This window comes from Oryza sativa, chromosome 9 (genome assembly GCF_034140825.1).
Source record: "Oryza sativa Japonica Group chromosome 9, ASM3414082v1".
Lineage (NCBI taxonomy): Eukaryota > Viridiplantae > Streptophyta > Magnoliopsida > Poales > Poaceae > Oryza > Oryza sativa.
In genome coordinates, this window is record NC_089043.1 from 10,087,249 (window position 1) to 10,101,472 (window position 14,224).

Sequence of the window (14,224 nt, forward strand, 5' to 3'; positions counted from 1 at the left end):
GGCGCACGGCTCGGAGCGACGACAGGACGCGACGGCGACGGCGACAGCGACGGCGACAGCGACGGCGACAGCGACGGCGACGGCGACGGCGACGACGCGTGGCGACGCGCGACAGGCGGCAGCGGCGACGCGACGGCGGGCGGCGCGGCGCGGGGCGCGAGGCGATGGGATGGCGGCGCGGCGACGCGACGGACGCGACGGCGACGGGCGGCGATGGCGACGGCACGCGGCGCGGCAGAGGCGACAGGGCGCGACGGTCGCGACGGCGACGGTGGCGCGGGGCTCGGGGCGGCCAGGCGCGCGCGGCAGAGAAGGGGGTAGGGCTAGGGACCTCGTCGAGCACCTAGAGTGCAATAAACAGTGTATTTTCCTATTTATCCCAATTTTAGCCTATTTCCTATATAATTTCTATTCTATAAATCCTAATTTTTGCATAAATGAGGTTTACTCAATATTTATGTTATTCCAACCAATGGATTCACCCAAGATTAATATTACCCATATTTAATTTATTTAATTTATTTGAATTTTTAATTGGGCTAATTTTTGATTCCGTTGCACTAGAATTCAATTGTTACTAATATGGTTGCGATAATATTTTATTTATTTCCAACCAATCCTTCTTCGTGATCTATAAACTTTGAAACCAAATTCCAATGAAATGGGCGAATAAAATCGGCATGATGCAATTTATTTAAAAAGTTTTTGAAGGCCCATGTTTTTAGAGTTTTGATTTTTGTTGGTCGAATTTTCAGGGTGTTACAAGAAACCACCGAGAGGAGGGAACTATATTCGAGATCGTTGGTTGCCGAGCGTACTTTAGATTATTTCATGTCCCATCTTTCTCTTTGACGACTGCCCACTATCACAACATCATCTTCATTGTCTGTATCTTCGACTTGTTCAACATTGGAAGCCTCGGCCGCCATATTTGTTTTCCAACACAGTAATATACCGGCTAACTTGTACCTAAAAAGTTCAATATCTTTCTGCATAGTAAACATAACTTCGTTTAATAGGAAAATTAGATAAAATGTATGATCTAATATTTTGTTATTATGCTAAGAAATTCACTTGTGTAACAGGATGAGAAAATTTATCTCCAGCAAAAAACTCCATAAATTTGAGCATGAAGAGCCCACAAGAAGAACTACAATTTTGTAAACATTAATTAAAAATAAAACAAGAATGCACCAGTAAAAAATATATCATGTATCTTATTTTAATATTCCAAGAGATATGATTTGTAGTATACCCATCTAGTTGAATTTTGACTTGTAATTGTTCTATGATCAGCCATGTCACGACATTTAGATCTATCCATTCATGGCTAGGTAAGTCCTGCCGCCGTGTAATGATATCAAGATGTTTTTGTACTCCTTGTATCTATTCAATTATTACATTTGCGATTAGCAATAGAAAAATGAATTGCAATCTAAATAAACAAAAGATTGAATATGCCATATACACTTACCGCTATATGGAGGTCAACACGATCGAAGTCCTCACAGAGAGAATCAAGTACATGTATCACTTTTTTTTGGGGGTTGAGAATAGCTAAATACCAATGAATATTTCCTCTATTTATTGGTAGAAAAATCTAAACAAGTCATCGAATTAGTACACAATAATGCATATAATAACAAACTTAAATCCTATTAAATTTAGAGAGCCAAACTTTACCAGTTCATGAAAAAGATAGTTCTTCACTATATTTGTAATAAAGTTGTCTATATGTTCATCTATTATGTAGACCGCATCTCGTTGTAACATGGCAATGATAAAGGGGTTTTCATAATACACTTTCTTATCGGTCTTTGATTGCGCCTCCTTTATTCAGTGTATGTACGCACTGATGACCTATAGATTCAATTTAAAATATTTAGGAACTTGACAATTAAATAAATATTAACGTTGTATACTCATGTGCAGTTGTACTTACGTCGTCGTTCACCCATTCATCTTTAGTGAGAAGGCACGATAGGTGATGTTTTTTGACAGAAAAACCTCCCATGTTCACCAGCGTCTCATTTTCAGATGATACCAGAATAATGTCTTGAGCAGTAACATCCTGGTTGGTTAATACATAATCTGTAAAATAAAAAGGGAGAAAGGGATTACTGATGACAAAAAGTTATAGATAGATGATACTAAACACATGTCATACAATAACGTACCTTGAGGGAGGTAGTCGTAAGTCTGGCCAATTATAGATCGTATCAAGTTCGATGGTACGCCATTATTGGGCATGCTGACTTTGGATCCTACATGCTCCCCTGACTCCTTATCCTATAATAATGGTGTATTATACTAAACAATATTATGCTAAACAAATGAAATGAAATATTGACTAAGAGGGTCAATCAATTTGTGCAACACGCTCATAGAGTTTTAAATGAAGTGGAATAACCTGCAATGGTTCTTCTGGTTCTGTTCCTTCTACACAATTAAACAATGAAAGTATTTATAAGTGGCCATTGAGAGGAGCGTATGATAATAATGACAATAGTAGTGAAAGAGGGAATACTTGTTCTAAATGGTTATCAGAACACACTGGAAATTTTTTATGGGCTTACTGTTCCACACTGCATTCCTTCACAATTGAAGTTTGCCATCTCTTATGGCACTCTTTTAGCTTGATAATCTGAAAAAATATATGACTAAATCTATAGTTTCCTTTTATCCAGGAGGAGATTTGGCTTTTCAGTATGCTTCAGTAAGGATTTAGCAGATGGCAATCTTTGCTGGTATGTAGAGTATTTCATTAGGCTAATCGCCTATTTGTTGATGATCATAATTGGCACATAAATTGATAAATTTGTATTGATGATTCTACTCATTTTAAATGTTATATGGTAGCATCCTTTGTTTGATAAGGAAAAATCAGTGTTCTTTGCATATTCAATTAGAGAAGAGCATGAATACTGTTGTTACTCTAGGAAGAATGCTTATATTATGAAAGGAGCGCTAACATTGCGTTGAGAAAACAACAGGTGATGTTATCTTTTTCTGACTTCCTTATATTGCAGTCCGTTAGCAAGGAGCATCAAGAGTTCCTCGGCCTTGTCGACAAAGAGGTATAATGTGAACTTGTAAATTGATATTAGAGTGACAATTATTCATGCAGTTATCTTCCATTTTTATTGCAAATACTTGGGAGGGCTCAATAACTCTTGGTCTTTGTTGAATGCAGATTGAATTATATTATATACTAATGGAATTCTGCCGGCGGTGTGAGGCCCACTCAGAGTAGGAGTTGGAGGGTGCAGAACTGTGTTTGCATTGCCAATGAGAGGAGGAAGACCGCCTCAAAGAGCCTTGTCCCCATCCACCAACATGGCCATGATAATCGTTGACATCGACCAAGATCTCTCCAGAGTAAGTAGAACAGCACTAAAATTAGGATTAGCATTTCTAGACACCATGTTATTTCAGAAATTGATTAGTTGGAATCTTGTATTCATTTTGCTAGCCTGAGTGCCTAACTTAGTGGAAATATATTGGAAAAGTTTCTCCATGGCAGATCGAGGCTGTTATTTCCTGTAGATTTAGATTTCACTGTAAATACTGAACAATTATTGCAATTTTCTATTTGTATTGAGTACTTGGGTGGTTCTTTCTATCAACCAAATCAATTTTTATTCATCAGTGTAGACTCTTTGAACTGCAATTGTTGTGCTGCTGATATGTGTTATGTAGGCTGCAGCAGAAGGTCAATTTTCCATTTTGTGAGGTGCCATAACTTTGAAAATATGTTAATTTTGTCAATTGCTTGATATTAAGTGGAGTATCTCCTTTGTATGCACCAACCAATTTTGGAGCTCCAGACAATGAAACGATAGCTTCATCATATCCATGAAAAAGTGCTATTGGATGAATCCAATAAAGATGTGTTTTCTCTGGCATGTTGAATATTGAAGTGTGCTGATGACTTTGTAATTACTAATAATGATGCAATGCATAAATTCTATGGCCGGTTCTGTTACTTCTTTTTATTTGGATGTAATTTGCTTGAAAGATTTTTGATGTGGCTAAACGAGAAAATTTTTTAAGGCATTTGGTTTCTCAGGAGTTTAGGAGTTGGAACCATGCAAACATGCCTCATGCTAATGTCTTCCTGAGCTTTCAGAAATCGAAGTTATTTCTAGCTTAAGATGATGTTGGAGCTGATCCTGGTGCTGTTAGAGAGGCCAATCTATTCAGGTCCAGCAGTTTACATCAAGATGATGTTCTTTCTAGCGATGCATGTAGTGACCATTGATGTTTCGATTGCTTGAGGCGACCCTCTTTGTAATTGTGAAAAATGTGGTGTTATGAAACAAAAATATAGATTTACATCCAGGAGATAAAATTATTTTATTTTGTATTTTAGAGTAACACGGTATAGCTACTGGTGCTATCCATCTCTGGACCTGATTTTTTTTCTGCATGATTTAAAATTTGTTATTTAAACTGAACTTTTTTTCATGACTTTAAAATTTATCTCATTTTATACTTTCAAGATATATAAAATATTTTGATTTTTTTTTAATTTTGCATTATCAAATATTGTCGTAGCGTTAGCACGTGCATCGAACTGAGAAACTTGTCCAAGTTCACATCATCAGCAACAATTAGTTCAGTCAAATGATACATGCATATGGATCCAGTGAATCAAACTGAGAAACTTGTCCAAGTGCTGTTGAAACGCCTCTAATCCATGCACATCGCTCTTAATCAGTAGTCTACTGTCTCATTCTCACACAAAATTGAAACCCAAAAACAATTACAGGCACTGTTGGTATTTCTTAACAACATTAATAGAAATATTCATTTCTAGCAATGGCACAGAAATAGTCCTGATATATTTATGGTTACAGAAGTAATCCGCAAGCGCATGGATATACCATTGTAGCATTTCACCCGGAAGTATTCGAAGGTATCATATTTATTTAATCCCAAGGGAAGATTGTAAAAGAGAGAACCATGCTAATATATACATACATATATTACTTGCTTTAATCAAAATCTAAGTAGAGGTTAATTTAATATAAGGATGGAGTGACACGAAGCGAAGCCTTTGGATTTCCTCAAATAAATAATTCTAACTGAGTGGAAGAAGAGATAGGAAGAACTCATTTCCTATACTTCTAATATACACTCAAACTCTAGTCTACATTTGCTAGTATACAATTATGTGGCAAATACCCCCTAACAGTGCCCTCCTGGTGTTTCGAGAGACCACCCTTGGTTGCTGAGTTTCTTATGACAACCTGTCATGGCTGTCCAACCGGGGCTAAATACGGAGGAGTACCCTCCCTAGGAATTTGTATTAGGAATATATACTAACGTGGAAGAATACCCGTACTGAGCTATCACCATCAGCAGCCCACCTCTACTATCCCGCAGCATATATGCCCAGATAGTGATATTTAGTAATCTAAGCACCATGCTTACATTAATAAATACTACTCCTCTGCAGATGATATAGAGCAACCGATAACTCGGACACTAAACCCACACCATTGCACCTCTCTGGTAGGCTACCCACACAATTGTGACTACACAAATATAAAATAAGAGCAGCACTCAGACTAAGTAAAGTACCGAGAATATAAGAAGAAGAGTATCTTTATTATTTCCGAGAGTCTTACAGAAGAAAATAAGAAAGCTACTAAAGCCATACCGAAATTCTTCTGGAAGCTCCGAGGACTGCGAGAACTATTCTATACTACTCCACTTAGTACTAAAACTACTAAAATAAAGTATGAAGAGGAATCTTGAGCTTGCCTGAGTGTTTTGAGAGTGAAATGGGCTCCTCCTTTTATAGGGTCAGCATGACGATGGTAGGAAAGGCGAAATGACCTTCCTACCCCACAACCGTCATTGAGAGTGCATCCTGGACGTCCACATGGAGGGCCAGGCTGATTGGGGGCCACCAGGGTTCGGCCCCTGGGCTAGCCCAGCAGGCCTCCAGCTTCGGGCATGGTACAGACAGGTGGGTCCTCTAGTCGATTGTGACAGTTAAGGTGGTTTCTGGACGGTTACACCTAACATGTGGGCCCTCCTTATCCATATGCTTGCTTAGGAGTGAGTTCTCCTCATTTCTTCATTATTTATTTGCTCAATTCATGCAACATTATTCTCCAAGTATAAGTGGAACTATATTATTCTAAAACAAATATGCATTATAAGCATAGCTAATTCTCCTTTAATGTAGATATATTGGCGGTCAAAATTGGCCTATAATGACCGTCAACAAGCACATCATCAGGAATTCAATAGCAGTATAGTTACCAAAGTTAAGAGCACATACAAGTAACCAAAACATCTTTGCGCAAAAAGACTAGTTTTATACCCAAAAAAAACATACAAATAAGTGAATCCATTCATGGTACTACTATCGTGGCTAACAAGGCAAATAGCACTACAGTAACCAAAGTTAAGAACATGGAGTACAGGTTAAACGAAAGATGTCAGTGCTGATTTATTACCTTTAGCTAGGCCCAGAACAAGATGAGTACCCGCTGATGTCTGCCCACACGGAATCAGATGTGTTTTCCGCCGTTTCAGAATCCATGTTTGCTACATACTGGTCACACATGTACACCTCATCTCCCCTGGAATGTAGAAAAAATAAAACCTTTTCAACGAAATGTACCAAGAGAAATAGATTGGTGCGGAATAGAGTTGCTTACAATGCATCTTGGTCAGCAGTATTTTGTGCTATCCGGCAGAACATCCATAGAACTTGGGACGGGGTCCAGATCAATAGGACTGTAAAGGTAACACAATCTCTGAGGAAGGGGGTAAACAAACCTGAAAAATAAAACCCCAGGAAAAAAACTAGAAAACTCACGATGCTGGTAAAAATTCATCAGGAGAAAGTGTTGAGCTCTGTCCCGGAGGGTATGGGCATTTCCCTACTCCTTGGAAATAACATGCGCCTTCCAAGCTGGTTGATGGAGAGAAAAAATCAGAGCATTTTCGTAAAAAAAAAAAAAAAGCACGGATCGATAGAGGGTAGGGGCGACGAAGGACTGTTTGTTGCAACTGCAAGTCTGCAACACTATAGATTAGTAAAGACTAACCTTCCCAGACCAGGATCCACGGGGCTGCATATTAGCCATCAACTGTAAGAAGGACCGAGTAGGACGTAAATCCTCCATGGGAGAAATAGCGAGGAACACAACAAGAACAAGCCAGATCTGCCCTACTATGGAAGAAAATGCAGAGATGGTGCTGAGCAGCAGAGAGACATGGGTGGGATGCTAGAGAAGAGCCCGTGACCTGTCCGGAAGCAGACTTGGACGGGAAAAAAAGGCATAGGTAGCTTTTCCTCCCTCGATAGGGGGCTTTTGCGAATTTAAAAAGTACAATCCGTACTATACGGGGATTGAAATGTATATGTATATCGCAGTATACGGCCAAATTATCACGAAATACTGCCTGTTGTGCGCGCGAATCTTGGCGACATGATCAACGGCAGATAGTGTACGTGGACATCCACCTATGCGATCAGAATCCGCCCTCAATGGCACATACCTAATACAATATATTGAATACCAGTTAATAGAACAACTCAAAAAAAATGTAAACAACATATTTTCAACAAAAGAGTAAAATATTTTTATAAGTGTCAACAACATAACTTCTAGATCTATATTTGGTAACTAGTGTATGTTACACACTTTTTACATAAAACAGTTAAAAGAAATCACCACAAAATATCAAACAAGAAGAAAATAGAAAAGAGATTTGTCCTAAATAAAGCTATGGTTAAATCTAGTGTGTCAAACTCCAAAAACGCACATCTATTTTTTTTGTTGCACTAAATGTCTTAACACAATCAGAAATGGTGCTCACGCATGTGTAGAAATGTGGGATTGGTTACGCTATATTTCTATTATTTTGCACCTATACCTCAATTGAATTTGTCCAGCATTAGAGAGTAAATGTTGCACGCATGCCTAGCTTTCTAATAACATAGCCACTCCATCCTATCCCTCTGTCCATTCTACCATCTCGCACAATGCCACCATTCACCTCACAACCTTCTTCTTCCCCACCCTAGGTGCACACACACAATGGCTAAAAACCAATATGCAGACTCAATTCGACACGATGTTATAACAATTTATTTGCATGGGCTTGAAGATAAGGCATTAGTCATTTTGCATTCCCTACCCCTTCCATAGCCACCATAGTGAAAATCTAGTAAGAGGAAGAGTCGAAGGCACCTTAGTGTGCGCAAGGGACGTTGATACTTTCAGTTGTTTTCTGTAAGGTAACCGAGTTACTTTGATGACACCTCCCCTAGTGACAATGGACAGATCTGGTTGCAAAAAGAGAGAAGGCCAACCAAATCTATTCAATATTATAAATGGTAGATTTCAATGCTTATATTTGGAAATACAAGATATCTATCGTCATCATGTGCTTATGTAGATCACATACATGCATCTTGCCCACTGGAATGAAATGATTCCCACAGACCGGTTTACTCATATTGGTAAAGCCACTTGGACTGTTGGACATACCATGACCTTGCACATTACAATTTGTTGAATATATGAATACACATATACATATGTCAATATATTTTTCCAAGAAAAGATAAATCATACAGATATCCAATAAAAATGTGCTTGTTATATCAAAGCCATTGTGTCATATATGGACACCTACGACAAAATTGTATTTCCTGAAAATCACTCACTCTTCACTAATATGACAATTAATCTGATACTAACACTCTAATCATTTTTCCAATTTCAAGTAGTACTAAACCTGGGCCAAACCATATGCATTAATATAAATTAAAATCATCCATTTTGTCCCCCAGATACTGGAAGTATATACATCTGGTCTATGAGATATAAAGTTATCAACCTTTGTTTTGCTCCAAACTGATATCCTGTCAAGTTCTCTTTCCATTGTTCCTCGTTCTCCTGTTGACTAAATTATTGGACTTTTTTTCAACAACTTCCACTTCATCAGGTACATCCTTGGTAGCCATGGCTAGAGTTTTTTAGTTCCTCTTCTAACCCTAGATCAGGAAAATTTGAGGATTCTAGCTTGGAATGATCAACATGACCATTCTTTGTTGTCCCGACAAAACTATCTTGTTGTTTCACCTGAGAAAACGAAATTGAGGAATCAAATTCAAATTCATCGATCCAAAAAAGTTTGGATCACTATGTTAATAAGCTCACTATCAGTCATCGATATGGTGTAGCTAGAATTTTGACATGAATGATCTAAATCTGATCAGTTGGAATAGATCAGTTGGAATAGGGGAAGAGGAAACGAGAGATAAAGAAAAGGTTGAGTAATTTTTCTGTATTATGTGTTATGAATCAATATATATAGACTCTTATCCATGATAAGGATGAAAGTATATTAGTGTGATTATGTGTACTATCAAATACACGGGTGGCTTTAATAAAATTGGCCGTCGTTCCGTCACCGGCATGACGAGAAATAACCACAAGCGGCTCATGGCTTACATGAAAACGGTGTGCTGATTATATCCATAAATCTGTGTTCGGTTTTGTGAGCCAACGGTTAGTAAGATGAGTATGGGCTGTGGGCTAACAACTCCTCTACACAACCGCATAAATTGGCCCCTTTCATTTTTAATCCGTTTCCGAAGGTAAGTAGTGAAGCAAAAAGTGCTCGCATTTCCGGAATATATTTTGCTTTTGAAGTGCTCCCTCGCGTTTGGGTTGGGGGATTGAGGGAAAGTTGTGAGATCAGCGGCGATAGCGAAGATGGCATCAAATTTCTCTCTCCCAAAGATGATGCTGGTACAGATCGCCGAGGTACAACACACCTACAACCTCACCCCCTGCCACCAACCTATGCACGGAGGACATCGCCAGCCCGCGGCCTAACCTCATGCCTCTATCTCCGCCTTTATATATATATATATATATATATATATATATATATATATATATATATATATATATATATATATATATATATATATATATAGGACACTCATATGGGGCACCATGGTGCCCGGGCACCATGATATCAAATACACAAAATCACTCAAATTTTTCAAAATTTTCAAATTGTGAGTATATACCTAGTTATAATAACTCGATTCATACCTATACCTATCAACAAAACAACTCAAATTTAACTTTATTTCACAATCCATGATTACATACCTAACTAATTATATGTATGGATGCTATATACCTAGAATCAAAATCTAACAAAAACAAGTTCAAATTCAGTTCAAACTTGCTTTGAACTAGTTAGTAAAGTAGCTAATGTTAATATCTAAGTAATTGAAAAAGTTTCATACTCATTTGAATTAGGTATATACTCAATTTTAACAATGGTGCCCGGGCACCATGGAGCACCAAACAAATTTACTATATATATATATATATATATATATATATATATAGAGAGAGAGAGAGAGAGAGAGAGAGAAAGAGTTTCTAATCTTTGTTTTACTTCCACTGTTACCTCGTTGTCTTGTTGACAAAATTATTGGATTTTGTTTCAACAACTTCCACTTCCTCAGGTACATCATTGGTAGGCAGTTCCAGAGCTTGCAATTCCTATGGTACATCTTTATTTCCAGGATCAAGAAACTTTGAAGATTCTAGCTCTGAATGATCAACATGATCATCCTTTGTTGTCCCTAAAAAACTATATTGTTGTTTTCCCTGAGCAAACACAATTGAGGAATCAAATTCAAATTCATCGATCCGAAAAAGTTTGGATCACTATGATAATAAGCTCACTATCAGTCATCGATATGGTTTAACTAGAATTTCTACACGAGTGACCTACCTTCTTATGCCCACTCGATTCCTTTGTTTCCTCTGGTAAGTTGCTATCGACCAAGGTGTTTTTACCCACTGCTTCCCTCTAAATCAGTTCTGTTGGAATAGAGGAAGAGGAAAGGAGAGATGAAGAAAAAGTTGAGTGATTTTTGTCTTATGAGTTATGAATCGATATATATAGACATGTGCGTGATAAGGATCAAAGCAGATTAACTAGCATGATTATGTGTACTATCAAAACCACAGGCGGCTCATGGCTTACATGAAAACGGTATGCCAATGAAATCCATTAATCTGTGTCTGGTTTTGTGAGCCAACGGTTGGATTGTAGCATTATCATAAAATGGCCCGTCAGCCTGGCAGTTGTTAGCACCAAATCCAGCACACCTCTCGCTCCATAACTTTCATACTATCCTTGCTCTCACAAAATCTAGATGACACAATGCAAGTAGCTATACCTTATATTTACCAAATATGCTCCACATATAGTTACCTCTCCAACACTGTTGGCTAAAAATGTTTTACCCATTTTTAGCACAATATATCTAAATAGGTTATGTCACTAATATTAATATAAGTATTTTATAGTTATGAATATGTGTATTCTACAAAAACACATATCGTTTAGTAAAAAGTTTGCACAGAGTATTTCCATAGCATTGATATTTTTTTTAAAAAAAAAATCATGTAGACTAGGCAGCCGACGATGTGTCTGTAACCACATCTAGGCATGCGTGCGGTGGCGGCACAACAGAGGAGATGATCGCGTACCCTTTACAGTGCTGCCCATCCGCATTACAGCTTCCACGGGGAATGAGCTGTACTCTGCATGTCTGCGGAAACCACTCAGGATGATGTGGGAGGAAGGCTTTGCCACCAGATCATTATATCACCACCACCATCCATATGCCTAGACCCAATCTCGGTGATCCCACAAGTGCCTAAGCCTATTATTGCTTGTTTACATTAAAGTAAGATCACAAAATATTATTTGTATCGAGAACAACAAACTTGTGTATTGATTAGTTCAAATTTCACACTGAGTTAAGTACCACTAAGTAAACTGCATACAAAAAATTTTAAATTATTTTACTCTTTTAGCATTAAAGTTATGGTTTAAATGTCTAGTTTATTCGACATTAATCGAATTGTTAATGGCCAGTGTAGTTTGTTTCAACTATAAGTTTGTTAAATATATTTAGTTCAAATATTAGCATGCTACTTAAAAACTTAATGATACAAATAAGATTCATTACATAAAAACAGCAAAAGCTGATTTCATACATACCATGACCTTGCACATTACAATCAGAGGATTTCTGCATATGAGTACACATATAAATATGTCAATATATTTTTCAAAAAAAAGATAAATCAAAGAGTTATTCTCTATATAGTCATTATATATTCAATTAAAAAAGTTATTGCTATATGAAAGGCACTGTGTCACACGTGGATACTTACAAGAAAATTGGCATTTTCTGAACATCTCTCACACTTTTTATATAGTAATGAACCTTGGCCAAACCAAATGACATTAATATAAATTAAAATAACTCCATTTTGCCCCCTTGAAATTGAAAGCATATACTTCTGGTCTTATAAAATATATATGAGACCTGAAGTTACTCACCTTTGTTTTACTTCCACCGTTATCTTGTCGAGTTCTATTTCCATTGTTCATCCTTTTGTTGTCAGCCCCGTTCGAATGTCCTGAAATGGGGGGACTAAATTTTGGATTAAAGTGGCACGTTTTCCAAATTGCTAAACGGTGCGTTTCGTGAGAAAAATTTCTATATGAAAGTTGTTCTAAAATATCAGATTAATCCATTTTTCAAGTTTGTAATAATTAAAACTCAATTAATCACATGTTATTACCACCTCGTTTTGCGTGAATCATTTAATCTTCATCTTCATTTTCATCTTCAGGAGATTCAAGGTGGTGTTTGAGTACCTTCCACCTCCACGGGTACATCCTTGGTAGCCATGGCTAGAGTTTTCCAATCCCTCTTCTACACCTAGATCAGACAAATTTGAGGATTCTAGCTCGGAATCCATTCTTTGTTGTCCCCACAAAATTATCTTCTTGTTTTCCCTGAGCAAACAAATTTGAGGAATCAAATTCAAGCTCATCGATTTGAGAAAGTTTGTATTGCTATGTTAATAAACTCACTATCATTCATCGATATGTTGTGGCTAGAATTTCTACACGAGTGACCTACCTTCATATGCTCACTGGATTCCTTTATTTCCTCTCATAAGTTGCTTTCGCCCAATTTGTGTTTACCCTTAGCTTCCTTCTAAATCTACTCTGTTGGAGTACAGGAAGAGGAAAGGAGAGATGAAGAAAAGGTTAAGTAATTTTTCCGTCTTATGAGTTATGAATCAATATGTATTGGCATGGGTGAAAAGGATGAAGGTATATTGTCATGGTTGTGTGTTCCATCAAAACCACGGGTGGACCATGCTTTACATGAAAATGGTGTGCTGATCAAATCATTTTCTTGGGCGGGAAAAGAGGCAATAACTGCTTGCATTTCAAGAATATTTTCGTACTTTTGAAACTGCTCCCTCACATTTGGTTTGGGGATGCAGGGGAAGGTAGATAGATCTGTGGCGACGGTGAAGATGATGTTAGATTTCTTCATCCTAGAGATGATGCCAACACAGATCGGTGAGGCAATTCACACCTATTGCCTCGCCCCTTCCACCAACCTCCGCGCGGAGGACATCCCTGACCCGCATCCTGACCTCCTCCCTGCCATCCTCTCCGCCTTCCTTGCCCCTGTCGTAGATTCCATACGCACACCCCACACACCCCTACCCTCATCCCTGCCGACTAGTGCTGCGTCTTGGGGTGGTGTTTTTGCAGGGATGCTATCAGCAGATGGGGTTTGATGCACTGCTGGCACTCGACAACCCCAAGCACCACATAGAGGCCATACAGGTGTTGCACCTCCACCGCTTGCTCAAGTCCATCCAGTTCCCAGGGTTCACACTGCGCAACATGATCTCTAGAGGACTAGTTTTCCATCCATGCCTGAGTAATTTCCTAAACTACATTGCCCCAGCTAATCTAGTTCCTAGTTCATACATAGTTTCACGTTGGAATGACATTTTTTTTGCCTCCTAGGTAATTTTTGATTTTGTAAAGACCATCATATGTGTATGACATTGTTCTTGCCAACGGATTTGGTGAATTGCAAATGACTCCAGTATTTGTTTTCTCTACAAACTCTCCTCTCGTATTACAATGAGTTAGGCGTCCCTTACCATAGACAAACTAAACTAGAGTATATTGATCATTATCCTTGTTCTCACCAACTCTAGATGACACAATGCAAGTAGCTATATCTTATATTTTACCAAATATGTCCCACACATATTTATCACTCCAACACTATTGGCTAAAAATGCTTTGCCCATTTTTAGCA

The 14,224-nt window shown here is 38.1% G+C and overlaps 1 long non-coding RNA gene across 3 annotated transcripts; it reads right to left on the reverse strand.

The window, feature by feature from the left end:
* Window positions 1-662: 662 nt before the first annotated feature.
* LOC9266872 (uncharacterized) lies at window positions 663-7,309 on the reverse strand. Of its 3 annotated transcripts, XR_010735127.1 has the most exons (12): window positions 7,071-7,253; window positions 6,839-6,934; window positions 6,678-6,756; window positions 6,474-6,599; window positions 2,528-2,644; window positions 2,411-2,439; window positions 2,178-2,289; window positions 1,943-2,091; window positions 1,684-1,860; window positions 1,475-1,600; window positions 1,256-1,386; window positions 663-989 (listed from the first exon to the last, which is right to left on the reverse strand). It is a non-coding gene; the product is annotated as an uncharacterized lncRNA (long non-coding RNA). The 3 variants fall into 3 exon arrangements; XR_001539766.3 differs by lacking the exon at window positions 2,528-2,644 and having other exon boundaries at window positions 7,071-7,309; XR_003238789.2 differs by lacking the exons at window positions 2,411-2,439; window positions 2,528-2,644 and having other exon boundaries at window positions 7,071-7,216.
* Between the last annotated feature and the right edge of the window lie 6,915 nt (window positions 7,310-14,224).